The sequence below is a fragment of the Dreissena polymorpha genome, chromosome 4 (assembly GCF_020536995.1).
Source record: "Dreissena polymorpha isolate Duluth1 chromosome 4, UMN_Dpol_1.0, whole genome shotgun sequence".
In the NCBI taxonomy this organism is placed as follows: domain Eukaryota; kingdom Metazoa; phylum Mollusca; class Bivalvia; order Myida; family Dreissenidae; genus Dreissena; species Dreissena polymorpha.
This window is the reverse complement of record NC_068358.1, coordinates 75,492,801-75,507,370: the sequence shown is the minus strand read 5'-3', so window position 1 is coordinate 75,507,370 and position 14,570 is coordinate 75,492,801. Positions and strand designations below refer to the sequence as shown.

Here is a 14,570-nt window from a genome sequence, read left to right as displayed (position 1 = left end):
CAAGGTTTTACTATATATCCATATAAGGAAAAAAGCCTCGCCTCCTGGCAGCCATGTTTTTCAAGCAACTGGGCCCATTTCCAAACTAGTTTAAGATATCATATCTTCCGACCATGTTTCATGATGATCTGACAATAAATTTGGCCTCAATCGTTTAAACAAGATGTTAATAAAGCAATATAAAGATAAATTCCCCGCCCCCACCCCCCTTGCGGCCATGTTTTTTCAACTGACCATAACCATATTCGAAAATATCGAAGATATTATTAGAACAAATGTTATGACCAAGTTGCATGTAAATTGGACTATAATTGTGACTTTCATAGTGTTAACAAGTTTTTACTAAAGCCATCTAAGGAAAAATGCCCCGCCCCCTGGTGGCCATGTTTTCCAACCAACCGGAACCATTTTCGAACGCGTGCAAGATATCATTGGGACACATTTTATGTCAAAATTAGATTAAGATCGGACTACAAATTTGGCCTCTAAAGTGTTGACGACGCACGATGCACAATACCGACGGACAATAGACGAGCTCAAAAGCTCACAGGAAAAAAGCTTACAGAGCTAAATAAGAATTTCTTATATATGTTTCGGTTAATTTTAGAGCCGCGTCATTGGTTGGTCGGCGTAGCTCCATACTTTGAATGTGTAGGCTGGTCTGGAGCTATGCTAGCCTTTGGCATAGACCCATTTCGCATGACGCAGCTAACTTACTTCAAACATAAATTGCTAACTGACGTATGTAAATGTATCTATGTGAACACCTTTAACCAATTGATTTTTTAAACAAAATTCACAAAGTCTAAACCATCTTCAAACGGTATGTTCGGTTAAATTATGACTTTATGTTGTTATAATATTGCAGTATGTTTAAACTGATAAGAAAAACATGTCGATTCAAAAAAGGTTAGATATATATACTTGTTCAATATAAACAAGAACAATATGTTGCTTTTAAATCAGGTTCAGAACTTATTTCTGCATTGTTTCCGAGCTTTTTTGCAACGCAGCGAACATTATTCAATTGGAACTACAAAATTCATGAGACGTTTACAACTTGGAGGTATCAAAGCACAAGCCATGAATATAATTCCTCTTATCATTCTGCTGAACAAAGACCTTTCTGATAACGCTTGGATTTTTTCAAATCTTATTGAATAATATTTAATAGTAACTTAAATACATTTTTTAATTGCAACATCAAGACATGCGCATGAACACTTAAACACAAGTATTCACTGTGTTCCTGTTACGGAAAGACTGGACGTATGCCAGCTTTTCCCGCACACCGAAAGATAATTAGTTATCTATAATTATCTTTAAACTCGTCTGCTTGACGGTAAGTTGGCAAGTATCCAAAACGCTAAGGGCAATTTACTTGGCATGCGTCCAAGTTCTTTTTACCAATAGCTTGTCGATTTAAACCATTAATTGTGAGTTCATACACCAGTCATTCGTGAACAGTAATTATGTTATCTCCAGTTGCATCATAAAATTCAAAAAAAAAATACATAAATAATTAGTTCATGTTGTTGTTTAAGTTGCTATATAACTGTATTGTATATTACATGTTTTATAAAGCTATATTCTGAAGAATTTTTTTTTAAGTTCATGGTAGTTGTTTAAGTTGCTATTAAAATATAGAACATAAAAATACAATAACCAAAGTATACACATTACAGTCTGAGATAAAAAAAAAAGTTAAGCATTCAAATATCTAAAAACTTCATAAAATATTACTATCGATTCATGAAAAACGTTAAACACCAATCTATATTATAGTAAAGACATGTATATTGAGAATGCCTAGTACTTCTTAACAACATAATTTTCTGTCAGACTTTAATATGATACAAATAAACTTACCATAGGCATATCGTTAAAAGGTATTTTAAAAGAAGTATATATATATATATATATATATATATATATATATATATATATATGTGTGTGTGTGTGTGTGTGTGGTATGAATTGCAAAACTCGTACCTGTATGTACATGTATTTCCTTTTCAAAATCACACATAACCTAGTAAACAAATTACTGTAACAGAGATTTTTCATATAATCGAAAAACGTGTAATATATATGACAAACTAAAAATGTAGTTCGTTTGTTGAACCATGAATAAAATAGTGTTACTTGCATTAATTATAAAATAATAATACAACTAACATTAACATTGATGCTCGTAAAAAAACACATGCAAAAGAAGCATTCAATAAATCATATCGCTAAAACGTATTCATATACACATAAAAAAACGTATTAATATACACATACAATTGTTCTTATACACCTAAGTACAGCAAATCTCCATAGACACCAATATCACATGTCTGTCTTGACAATCGATACTATACAGACAGCGAAGAACACAGACGCCTCGATCGATACTTTACAGACAGACGATAACAAAGCTGGCAAAGGGCCAAAAGATAAAGCTTATTGACGGGAGGGCGGCTCCAATTTCTGGCAAGCGGCCAACTCTAAATGTCAGATTTAACGAGCAAGTTATGCCTCGAGGGACTAGTGGTAATTAACTGCATATTTAGTTGCCGCTGGCTACTCAAACATTATACATGTGTTAACATCCTGTGTAAATTTAAATACCAAATATTAACATAAACATCAGTAAATGTGTAGATGAAAAACAGCGTGGTATATTTATTTAATAAATATTGATTAACCAATCTGTACAATTTTTTGTTTATAACATCTATAGAGAATCAAAATTTATCAAATAAAATAGTTTATGACACTGGTAATATCAATTTTTGTGAAAAAATATAATAAATTTAAGTAATACACTCTCGTTTTAGTAGATTCTAATAAGTTAACACACTGAAAACAATAAAATTAGGTCTAATTTACGTTACGTGTCGCTGGCTTTCATGTTCGTTAACTTAGACAATTTTATAAAACCGTAACAAACGACAGTATTGTCGTTATTTTTTTACCTCTGATCCCATGTGTAAAATGCATTCAGTTGTCATTATTAAAAATCTCAACTGGATTCACACGGATTATGCGTTCCATGTGAATTCGATACAACACACGTGATTTGTCTTAGAATAATATTATTAATTACTTTAATAATTGACACGCATTAAGAAAACAAGCAGCAAAAGATCTATCGTCACTTTTAGAACAAAGATTTCACTCCAAAAAATCGTAAACAAAGGATAAATATATTCTTTAAAAACTATCTCAATATTTGGCAAATAATGTATAAATTATTCAAGTTGAAACCTGTGTTATTGTGTAAACAGCGAACTAGCAGTTCGCAGTACACTATTCATTTCAAACACATATACGCATGCATTTCACGCATGCTCTCTGAAACGTCACACGTTGTCGATGAAATATGTTACACACTATGACGCGACAAGTCCCTTGACATGACGAAATATTCAGTTTGAAGACAAATTGATCTGCACTCAATTGCTTGCGCCTTTACGTATTTGCCTGATCGTTAGCAACAAAACTTGTTTATAATAAGTCACACAACACAATATTGTTAAAATATCATTTCATGATTAACGTTACCACGAGTCTCCTCTGTTCATGAACACGTTACGCATGACCAGTTCTATTTATATACACACGTGTAAACGATACTTCATTAGTTTCAACACAACACCGTATTGAAAAGTTTCAAGAAAAAAAATCATTAAAATGTATACAATATTCAAGAACAATTTACTATACAAACATTTATGAACGGTAGCACATTTGTTATAAAGTTGCAAACTCGTCGTAAAAACGTGGTAAATAAACCTTGTAAGAAATCGCTTGCGAAGAAAGTGTACATTAATAAGACACTTACCTTTTGTAAAAAGCGCCGTTTTATTTTACACGTTATACACGCAAAGAAGCCATTACTAACTATACGCAAAAGTTTAACACTCGTATTTATAAGTTCTGCTCGTGTAAACCTATTGTGTAGTTAACCTCTGCACAACAATGTTAACCGCGTATTGGTTAGGTTTATGTGTTCTATTTTAAGACCACTTATACACTGCTTATTCGTTATCGGTTTTGGCAGCCTGCCAGCTTTAAGACGAAAAGGGGGCGCCTTGTTGATAACGCGATTAAGTGGGCCAGACCGTCGATATCATATAAAGTTTCTTCTCAGGTTTTTGCCGATATCCAGCGGAGCGTAATATTAACGGTATTTGTCACCCGCTTAAAGTGTGCATTTAAGAAGTATTACACAATCGAATGTGCATAAATAAATACCTTTACACTAATTAACAATTTATGCCATACAATGTGTATAACGTCTGACACAAAAAACAAACTTCAGTACCTAAACATTAAACAAACGTTGATTCTAGATATATCCGAAAAATACACAATATTATTTCAAATAGGTTATTTTCGATCTTGTTTCGTATGTCGCTAAGTAAATAACTGTACGTCGAATTTTCTTTTGCTTAATAATTGCGTAGTGTATCCTACATAATTCTACCGATTGATAACACACCTATGTTAGGATGAGTAAATAACGTGTATATTATTTGAACATGTACAAACCTTTAGTTTAAATGCATCACTTACTACGTCATAATTCAAGATGTGACGTCATCATTCAGAACGAAATTGCGGGAAATGATCAGACTTCATTGGTACTTTTTCAGCAAAAAGTAATTACGCGTTACACAACGTGATGCAAAGTTATAAGATTTTCAAAACATAACATAACGTAAGAACTGCAATCAAACTTTTCTGCATTTAAGTACGTAGTTTTGTATAATTTATCCGGATAAAGGACTTTATTTCCAGGCAATAGCATGGTTCGGTATAATTAGTATGTACATTATAACGAGTTATAAAACAAATTATTTTCAAAATATATGTATTTGTAAATTATTTTAATAAGGTAATATATCAATGAATAATAAGACGATTTAGATCTCATTTAAAATAAATCGCGATATTGAATTTAAATGCTCTCATTTACGCTGGTAAATTCCTATATTTGTGTCGAAATTGTTAACCTTTTTTATTTTTAGTAACACATGATTATTTACAAACAGGAGCATATTGAAATGAATTCCACTCTAGAGTTAAAAGGAACACGACGCACGAAATCAAAGCGCCAAAGGCATTCCAGGTCTCGCTAAAATGTAGTCTTTGAAACCAAAGTGCGTTCACTTTTTGGTCACCGCCGCAGTTCGTTAGAGTAGTTCATATAATAAGTGAAACGAAACGCACTTTAGTTGTGCCTAGAACATCATTATAATGGTGATGTTTTTATCATGCATTATGTATTGATAACATGATCATAATATGATGACGGTTAAGATGATGATAATGATGATGATGATGTAGTAGATGGATATTAGGACGTTTATGTTATATGGTGGAGGTGTTGTTTATGTGTGGTTTTTGTGTTGAAGTTGATGCTGATGATGGTGGTGATGTTTTGTGGCTGATGATCATAGTGATGTGGAAGAGGATACGGATAAAAAGAAAGACTTTGAGAATAATTGTTGCGTACGAAGGCCATCTACTTTTTTATTTTCACTGTCAACAAATATAGAACACAATGCACGGTGCTCAATACCAAAGTCTGGTTGACAGTGAAGTGTGTTTCACGATATCGTACTTTGGGGCCAAACATCAATAATGTTACAACAAGACACGATTAATTTTACGTGTGTTTTTTTTTTCAATAATAAAAACACTCATAAACATTAAACGCTAAAATGATGAAATGTTGTTGACTCCTTGAAGATTAACTGGGATTGATTTATCCAATAAATTACATAAGTTAACAAGTTGATGGTTAATTATTCAATCGCGATGTTGGTCTTCAAATGTTAGCAAACTTTGCATTTTTGTACTTTATATACGATCTATAAAAAAAAATTATCGTCTTAATGGCAACTCAATTTTCATTCAATGTCAAGCGTAATAAAATTATCTGAATATATAGCGTTGTTAACTGAACGAATTAATTCTCATGTACGAGTACACCGAACTTGTATATAAATCAAATCGATCAAATGTTTTGAAATATGCACACACTTTTCTCCGCATGAATACTGAAGAGGTATTCCCGTGTCAAAGTTGTATAAATTCACCCTATAACTGATTACTATACCTAAAACACATTCATTGACTTTTCGGCTGCCGTTACAAAGATTTCGTTTATAAATGTAAAAACAGTGCTTATCAACATAATTTTATATAAAAAAGTGATCGTTAGAAATTATAATTTAAAAATAATACTCATAAGCCATAGTTTGATTCAAATGCCAGTAACTAACGGCCGGAAATCAGGTTAAATCACGAGTGCGGCTACGATATCGCGCATCTAAAATTCTTGCTGCGAGTTTCGTTACAACAAAATATGACTTACACGTATCACTTCAATGTAAACACGACTTTATACTGACTATTCATGTCTCTTACAAGGAAAGTACTATTTATTATGAAGCTCCGATCGTAATCACCAGCAAAATCTGTTTCATCGTTTAATATATTCATTTTCACAAAACTCGCACAGTATTATACATAAAGTAACAGTTAAAGATTGCAAATTAAAAAAAAAAATCATGCAAATTGAAATTAATTGATACATTCATATAAAAGAAATAGTATTTGTTTACCATGTTTTAACGAAAATTAATAATCAGCAATAATAATAAGATCTATTCTTTACACACAGAGCATGAATCACAACACACCACGTTTGTATATTGTGTGTTCATACCTTCGAATTTTTAATTGTATAATGGTTATTTTGATTAAGCTAGGAATTATGTGGACCTGTGATGATGTTGGCTTCTTTACATAGTATTTCTGCGCGTGATGTTGATTGATAAAACACAAGACTAACGGTTTGTTGTAAGCGCGAGCTTGGGATATGTTACCTCCGCCCATAATTATTGCATAATAGCTTGTGATTGATTTCCTTTTTTGTGCATATGTATGTTTGCGCGAGTCGTGTTAGTATAGTAAATAAATTGAATGTTTGTATATAAAAGTGTATGATTTAAACTATATTGCATGATTCTATAGTACACCTTTTCTGCTGCTTGTGCAGATAAAGTTTCACTTAATTTATTTAAGAAAATTTAAAATTAACCATGCACGATTTCGAGTACTTTTACTATGATAAAAACACATTAATTGGGTTTAGAATGTGCTTATGAAACGTGGGTGATTCTTCTATAATTAATATGTTCTTGATAAACCTCTCGTGACCGTTCAAAGAGTTTGCTGATTTTAAGCGTAAAGTGCTGTTCACAGCAAGGAGAGGTGAACAACGTTTATTAAGGACTGAATAAAACTGCCTCATTATGTTGAACTCGTTTTATTCATATTATGTTTTAATCAACTTCGGCATCAAAATCGTGCATGCATTTGCACAATATTTTTTTTTTTCGCAAAACGAACTTTCCTCTTTTAAGAAGCGTTGCGATTGCATAATTCTTTAACAGTTTGCCCACCTGATTATGACAGACCATATCACACTATGTTGCAGCAATGTATTCGTCTGCGTAATAACGCAGTCGTTTTCGTTGATTGTTTTGTTAGCTCAGGACATTTAAAATACTTTTTAAAAGTATATCTTAACATTTTACGCAACCTCAAAATTCAAAATTTTGACAATATCTATACACGTCATATGAAACTTCTTTCTCAACGCGAAAGCGGGTATAGTGTGAAACTAATGTATCTAATGCAATTTATGAGAGATACATCTGTGTGCACTCAGACATCGATCTTTGATTGATTTGGTGAATCGTAGAGAATCAAAACTACGGTCAAAATTCTTTAGCATGAACATGCGCACAACTAAGAATCAAACCATAAAATATTCTTCTGTTATGAATCATAATTTCACTTTTTACACGTTTTTCGATTTTCATTTTTGATCACAAATATTAATTTAATATTTGTGTAAGCAAATATATGACAAATCTATAAATAAGTACATCAAACGTATTTGTAAGAGTTCGCAACAATTGCATACATTAATGACTAATTAGGTGATTTTGATCTCAGTTTTCATAAATCGAGCCACTGATTTTAAAGTCCCCCATGTACGCTGGTACTATGCCAATGTTATTTTCAAATGATGCACTTATTTAAAGTTATTATCAATAAATCGTACATACTGCACAATGCTAAAAGTTCGTTTAGTTTACCTCCAGGGCGAACTGTCGTAATGGCCGTACACATGGCGAGTATTGATTTTGATATCTAAAAATAACTGGAGACCTAACACAACGCGGTTGTTGCTAAGCAACGTATCCGCTATTTTATCGATATTGAATGGATAATTTATGGCTAGCGATAGCGGTTGTCAGTGGCAACGCGGAATTAAATGCAAGAAAGCAGATAAAAGCGCGATGTATGAGATAAAAACACAGCGCGGTTATTAAGGTTTATTGATTTCATACGTTGTAAAATATGTTTATACCAGGTATGACTACTCATTTGGGGACACTGGGATAAACTAGACAACTAATAATAACAAAATGATAATAATAATAATAATAATAATAATAATAGTAAAAATAAAAATATAATAATTAAAATTAAGCTGCTACAAAATAATAATCTTAATAATGATTATTATTTTCATCATATATAATGCACACAACATAAGTAGCAGTAAAAAACTTTGTAATAATGTGAACAAAGTAAATGTAGTAAAAGCAGCGTTAACATGAAAACCCGCGACAGCATCAACACAAATCAATCTGCAAGTCCTTGTTTATACCGTAATAAAGCTCAATTAAAAGCACAAACTCTTAGGATCACATATTGATATTTTCATCACTAATCAGAAAACACCAAGGAAAATGAATACATGAAACAACAGAGCGATACTCTCATAAATAAAGTTTTAAGAGTCGTACCGAATGCCAATGCGGTAATATATTTTCAAATAACAATACTGTATTTCTTATTATGCGGGGACCCATTGATGTGTATACGTGAACATGTTTTTAATGTATGCTTTATGTAACCAGTCACTGAATGAAAATTCAATATTACGCAGAAACGCAATGCGTCTTTTGTCCCTTAAACCTTAACGTATAAATAACTATGTTACACAGAGACGTTTTAATGTTCCGCATACAATTCTGTTAAGCCAGTTATGTCTAAAGATCCGTAAAAGCACTTTAATTTGCACTTTAATATCTTATTGTTCCTACTCCCGGACCTTAAATTATTACACGGAAATCATCGAAGAAGACTTTGTTTAGCCATCTACAATACATCACAGTGTTCGCATCCGCCATGACTTCGTTTATAGATCAAAGTGCTGGCATCCGCTAGAGCATTCGGTATTCAACAATTGCATGTATATATTACTCAGTCTTAAACGAGTGTTCACTTCGGCTTTGTACAATAATATCATGTATAAAGTGCCCAACCCTTAGTCAGTGACGTAAAAGAAATATCTAAATAAGGACACACTTCATGCAATAGCTTCAATTATTAAGATGATAATTTATTATTTACTTGAATTAAGTCGGCTTACGTGCGTGTCGCCATGTGGTTTAAATATTCTGATACTCGATGTGGTGTAGTGACATTACAACTACACTGCATTCAACTGGTGTAAAGAAGCAAGCGTATTCTAATGGTTTTCAAATACTAGCATATTAACATTTGAATTCCATATTGGTGTTGCGTATATTCTCAGTTGGAACACGTTTTGGTGTACTAATTAACGCATGCTACGCAGTTACAAAAGAATTGTGTATCATGCCAGAATTATTCAGTTTATACTCGATGACCTACTTACGAATACGTGTTTCATGCTTGACATGCGGTCTAAATATAGATTCGAGAGGTGAAAGGTAATCAAACTCACTGAAGGTTACACTCTACCAATTAATCATTAGACATAAATCTTTAGACAATCGTTTTTCTTGTTTCGCGCATTTAACGAATAATCCAAGCGGTTTAATATTTTGCGGTGCACCTATTAAATTTCGGAATCGTGTGCTTTGGTAACTACTGCAAGTATAATTCCTTGATTAGTCAATAAAGTCATTTATTAATAGGTATCTAATGTTGAATTTAATGAGACGTGTAAGTATATTATAGATTATTCAACCAGACTGCGATACCTTTTTTTCATTTAAAATTAATTACGTATTCATTCCGTATATACTTACTTAAACATATTTAATGTAATACTAGTTATTTAACAACTGCATCTGAAACAATCCAAATAATGTTTCCTTTATTTACAGATACAGTCAAATACTGATACGGCTTACAACGCCAGCTTCTGAGTTGTGTTCAATGCCATGTTTTGTAAAGACTATGAACCCGTTGTGAACAAAAAGAAACCTATCATTGTGTTATATAAAAAGTAACAAAGTGCTCGAACAAGTAACTATTAACACAACTTTGCAACAACCAATATCTATGATCATAATCACTTCTTATTATATATATTTTTTCCTTGTTTTTCTTTGACCTCATCTGAACCTGACGTGCTCATAGTGACCAATTGTAGTAACCATAGCGTCTTGCGGTGAGCGATGTGCGTCGACTTTAATCTCGTTGTCGCTCGATCTAAAGGGTATATATTTTCATCCAATCCGGATAAAACTTGCTTCGAGTGTTCATCTTGAATCTTCAATTGTTGGCTACGTTCGAATTAAGGTTACGTGCGTCTAAAAACTATGTCACCTGGTCAAATCTTGGATTAATCTTGTTTTTCATTTGGGGGCCACATTATTAACTAAAATTATATGTAAGTTGGTTAGAATATTTATCTTGACAATATCGCATGTGAGTCACATGCAACAAAGTAGAGGTCACTCGGTTAAGTTATTGAAAACCCTGTTATCATTTTAGCGGCCATATTTATGACTTAATCTTGATGAGATTCGGTTAACATGTTTATCTTGAATATATCTAAGCCGAGTACGAATCTGGGTAACCTGCGTCCAAAAACGAGGTTACGAGAACATGTCATAGAAAAATCTTGTTATCACTGAAGAAGCAACATTTCCGAATCAATCTCTACGAAACGTGGTCCAAAAGTTCATCTTGATAATATCTTGGTCGAGTAAAAGTCTGGTTCAAGTGCGTTTAAAACTTGATCACCAAGTCTATTGTTAAAACGTATTGTGATTTTTTTCGTCTACATTTATGACAATCTTAATCTCAATAAACCTGACGAGCATGTTTATCTTGACAAAATATAACTCAAGTTTGATTTTGATCTAAGTTTGTCAAAATACTAGGCCCCAAGGTCAACTCGTAACAGAACTTTGTTTCAACTGTAGGAGCTACATGTATGCATACACATGTTAAACCATCTCTTATGTCCTTGACTAATCCACCAAATAATTTCTTAGAAGAGATCAATTGGCTAGTTTTAATTTTGTGTGAAATGGTAAACCAAGAATAAACAAAAATATTGTTACAAAAGAATATGAAGACAAAGATTTAAAGATTATAGATCTGTTTTCTTTTGTTAGCTCTCTAAAGTGATCATGGATCCGCAGAGTTGTCACTGGGAATATACTATGAATAACTATCGTTAAATATTGTTTATACAATGACAAATTAAAATAAATTATACCACTGTGGAATTAATTTATTATGCTGAAAACTTTCCACACACTGAATGAAAGATAGTTGTAACCGTGTGTCGAACATTATAGAAAAGGACCATGGAACAATCAGATTTGCTTCAAAATCCTCTTTGATATCATACAGACTTAACATTGGTAATAATATAGTGTGCTTTTTAAAATCATGTTTCGAAATATTCGTTTATTTTGTTGAGGACTTGATGCACAGAACTTAACTTTTGATCTTTTACAGTTATAATGACTTTTGCAAAATATATAAATTCCATCAAAACTAAAAACGAGTCTTCGCCAGTGGAATAGATAAATAGTTGAAACATTTAAAATGATATCGAAACAATAAAGCGACATATTTTTTACATTCCTTTTCGTATTACAATATACCAATTAACGGTGGGTTTAATATAGAATTGAACACATAAACCTGGTTGCAAACTCATTCTTATTGAACATTAGATATACCATATGTTGGCAATGCAAGCATGTCAATCAGTTAATATCATAATTGTTTATTAGACTTTTAATTCATTTTTCGAACCTTCTAAATACGCCTTCCTTTACATTGGTACATGCAAATACAAATGGGTTTTAAAATATGATGTTGTATAAATTTTTATTTATAATTTTAAAATGAGCAAAACTAGACCCACTATTTAAGCAGCAGAATTGTACATGTTCTTGTAGTGCTATGTATTTAAAGAAATTAACTTTTTTAATGATTTGCGTAAAAGTACAGAATGGAAAAAACAGTGTAATAGAGGACTTGAGAAACAAATGTTGCTTGTTTAGTTTTCATAGACTCACCCACACCTATTGATGGGAGGAATAAAATATTACAAGAAAAAAACATGCATGACTCATTCTAGTCGAAACTTTGTCAGAATGTTAATCTTTACAATGTCCATGCCGGGTTCCAATTCGGATCATGTGTGACCGCATCCAATCTTAGAAAAAACATTGTTACTAATATGAATATCACGTTTTGTACTCAATCGTGATGATATTTGGTCCGGATATTTTTTTTACTTTACCTAGGCCAAATACCGTGTGATGGTTGTTTCATTTACGAAAGTGTTTACATTCATATAATAATATTATCATTTTAGAAGATATCGACATTATGTATCATGTTTCTTAAAAGTACTTGTAATTAATTTCATGGACACTCTGAGATATGCGATTAAGTGTATAACCCGGATACTCATTTTCGGAAAAGTGATTTGAATTGACTCTTTAAAACGACACTGTTAAACATGACCCGTGAGAAGAAGAACGTGTCTTGCACTACACACTTGTCAAACGATGATCATCTCAATAATAGTCAAGTAGGTAAGATGATATTATTCTGAAGATAGATAACGATCACAATAGTCTGAACTGAAGAACTTTGTTAAAAAGATGACGGTGAGATAACCAAGTAAAATGGACGAGCGGTATATTCCATTATAATCTGGGTTGTATGTCAAAAATGCATGCAACCACATGTAATCTAGACCTCAAAATGTCCAAAACAGGAAGCCACAATAAATAATAGTTCGTGTGCAAATAGAAAGACTGCCTTACTTACCCTGATTTCAAAAGCCGAAGTGGTACATCAAAGGCCAGCCAGGTAATACATGAATAAACTCAAAATAGGGAAACGTTCATGGTGGATTCCACGTGATGACCTAAATAGATAATAAAGCTATAGACCTGCGCCGTCTTGTAATGAAGGTGCTTGGAAAGTGTTTACATTCATATAATAATATTATCTTTTTAGAAGATATCGACATTATGTATCATGTTTCTTAAAAGTACTTGTAATTAATTTCATGGACACTCTGAGATATGCGATTAAGTTTATAACCCGGATACTCATTTTCGGAAAAGTGATTTGAATTGACTCTTTAAAACGACACTGTTAAACATGACGCGTGAGAAGAAGAACGTGTCTTGCACTACACACTTGTCAAACGATGATCATCTCAATAATAGTCAAGTAGGTTAGATGATATTATTCTGAAGATAGATAACGATCACAATACTCTGAACTGAAGAACTTTGTTAAAAAGATGACGGTGATATAACCAAGTAAAATGGACGAGCGGTATATTCCATTAAAATCTGGGTTGTATGTCAAAAATGCATGCAACCACATGTAATCTAGACCTCAAAATGTCCAAAACAGGAAGCCACAATAAATAATAGTTCGTGTGCAAATAGAAAGACTGCCTTACTTACCCTGATTTCAAAAGCCGAAGTGGTACATCAAAGGCCAGCCAGGTAATACATGAATAAACTCAAAATAGGGAAACGTTCATGGTGGATTCCACGTGATGACCTAAATAGATAATAAAGCTATAGACCTCCGCCGTCTTGTAATGAAGGTGCTTGGATAGTAACAGTTGAACATTATAATTGACAGCAAATCAGTCTTTAGATTCTGATTTTACTTATAACAGTACATTATTTTTAACCTCTCAATATACTGACGCAAATATTTTTTTCACAACTTGAATTTTGAATATTCCTTTTGTATCTTTACGTAAATAATGATCAATTGATATTCATTTTAAAGATTATTTGTGGTGTTGCGCTTACACTGTATTCCGACTTTGAATCATACCCTATGATGTTATTTGTTTATCTGGGACAATACCTGATGATTGCCGCTCCATTACACCTTAAAACTTCATATTTTTGAGCAAACAGAAAAGTATGTCAAGGATAAAATCATCAGGTGTTGGTGTCTTTATAAGAAATTAGCTATGGCCGTTAGTTTTTATATTGCTCAGATGACAATTGTATTTGTTTCTGTTTTAAGAAAATAAACTTTGAAAGGTTGACCTTTTTTGTTTTTATTTGTAATCTGATGTTCATGATCTTATTTATATTTTGCTCTCAAATTTCCTAGTTCATTTGTGGGACAAAAGAACTTGACACCAATAAATGGACTGAAAAGGGCTGGCGCAGAAGCGCCAACCGGCATTTATTAATGGT

At 32.5% G+C, this 14,570-nt stretch overlaps 1 protein-coding gene across 11 annotated transcripts in view; it reads right to left on the bottom strand.

The window, feature by feature from the left end:
- The window catches only part of LOC127877549 (uncharacterized), a 28,905-nt gene extending 15,072 nt beyond the window's left edge, over positions 1 to 13,833 (bottom strand). For 2 of the 11 annotated variants that reach the window (XM_052423511.1, XM_052423518.1), the window contains exon 1: positions 13,159 to 13,258. The gene's annotated coding sequence lies outside the window, so the exon portion shown is untranslated. Of the gene's footprint in view, positions 1 to 2,286; positions 2,399 to 2,963; positions 3,115 to 3,832; positions 4,013 to 4,542; positions 4,597 to 13,158; positions 13,259 to 13,811 lie in introns of those variants that run through there. The other 9 variants (XM_052423520.1, XM_052423519.1, XM_052423510.1 and 6 more) reach the window with 9 other exon arrangements.
- Between the last annotated feature and the right edge of the window lie 737 nt (positions 13,834 to 14,570).